This window comes from Hippocampus comes, unplaced genomic scaffold (assembly GCF_001891065.2).
Source record: "Hippocampus comes isolate QL1 unplaced genomic scaffold, H_comes_QL1_v1.1 scaffold296, whole genome shotgun sequence".
NCBI lineage: Eukaryota > Metazoa > Chordata > Actinopteri > Syngnathiformes > Syngnathidae > Hippocampus > Hippocampus comes.
The window spans coordinates 337,607-339,006 of NW_017804975.1; the positions used below are offsets into that span (position 1 = coordinate 337,607).

General features: G+C 39.0%; 1 protein-coding gene across 1 annotated transcript in view; it reads left to right on the forward strand.

The window, feature by feature from the left end:
* LOC109529430 (dnaJ homolog subfamily C member 5-like) overlaps positions 1 to 1,055 on the forward strand; it is a 25,269-nt gene extending 24,214 nt beyond the window's left edge. The window contains exon 6 of the mRNA XM_019892830.1: positions 600 to 1,055. The gene's annotated coding sequence lies outside the window, so the exon portion shown is untranslated. The remainder of the gene's footprint in view (positions 1 to 599) is intronic.
* Positions 1,056 to 1,400: the final 345 nt, after the last annotated feature.

Consider the following 1,400-nt stretch of genomic DNA (forward strand, 5'->3'; position numbering starts at 1 on the left):
GGAATGTGTTTACTTTTTTAGTTTTGATTTTGAGCAGCAAATTTGGAGTTACATATTGGTGCTCACCAGGAATGCATAAGCAAAATTGCACAAATTTTCACTTGAAAGAATAGTGGCAATCTTGGGATTTTTTTCTGTTCAAATTTCAAATAGTGTGTAAATTGAATACACTTCATCTTCAGCATGTTTAGTGCCACTTTTGTAAGTTACCACGCCCCCATCCAGGCCACGCCCCTTTCCGCTTTTTTCATCACTCGCCATTGCCATCAGTGACAGTAATAATAATAATAATAATAGATTACATTGCAAGCGCCTTTCATAGCACTCAAGGACACTGTACAACCAAGAGCAAATAATAAAACTACAGATAAAATTTAAAATTATGTCATCAGTAATCGCTTCCTTTACATTTTCAAACATCCCTTTGTGTGTAGGTTTTTTTTTTTTTTTGTCGAGAGCTTTGTGAGAAATTGTCTGCTGCTTGTTTAAAGGAGGCAGAGGGCAAAGATTAATAAGAGTGAAGGTGTCGATTTGAGGCAATAGAGTCAACAAGATTGTTGATGCAAACTACTGAAACCATGTCATTTTTCTGCACTTTTACACACACACACACACACACACACACACACACACACACACACACACACACACACACACACACACAGGTCCTCTCATTCAGTCAGCATCATGCTGCGTGGTCAATAGACTTCCAGCAAGGGAAGACAGAATGTTGTGGAAATAACAACTGACAATCATCTGGGTCCTCCACTCTCCATCATCTCCTGCCTTCATGATTCCTTCAGGGTTCCTTCAAACCGAGAAGAGTGAAACACAAATCAAAATGTTTAGACCTTATGTTCTGTTTTAAATGTGATGATAGTGAGCAGATGATAATATTGTTCTATTTATTTCAAGTTTCTTAACTTTTTAACATGTTTGTGTCGACTGTGTGGTCATAGAAATTTGCATAAGTTGGGTTTCATGTCAGACCCACATGTTAGTGCGTAACATGGAACTCTTATGATTCATCAGAAGAATAAAACATTTGACTTCTCTTTTGCCGTGTCGTCTGGAGCTACTGTTTTTCCCCTAACAATAGAAGGTATCATGAATGTCTGCCCTGAGGAACTCCACTCATCAGTACAGTGAAACTCCTCTCAACGAAACCTACATGGGCGAAAATACCCCCCAATGTGAAAAAATCTTCATGCATTAACACCATTCCCACTCTCCTGTCCCCCATACAACGAAAAAAACCCTGTTGTTATACGAAATCTTTTTTTCTGCTCTTGCCTCGCGAAGAGATTCACTACAACGAAGTCTGAATAAAAATAGAGTACACATACGTGTGTGTGTGTGTGTGTGTGTGTGTGTGTGTGTGTGTGTGTGTGTGTGTGTGT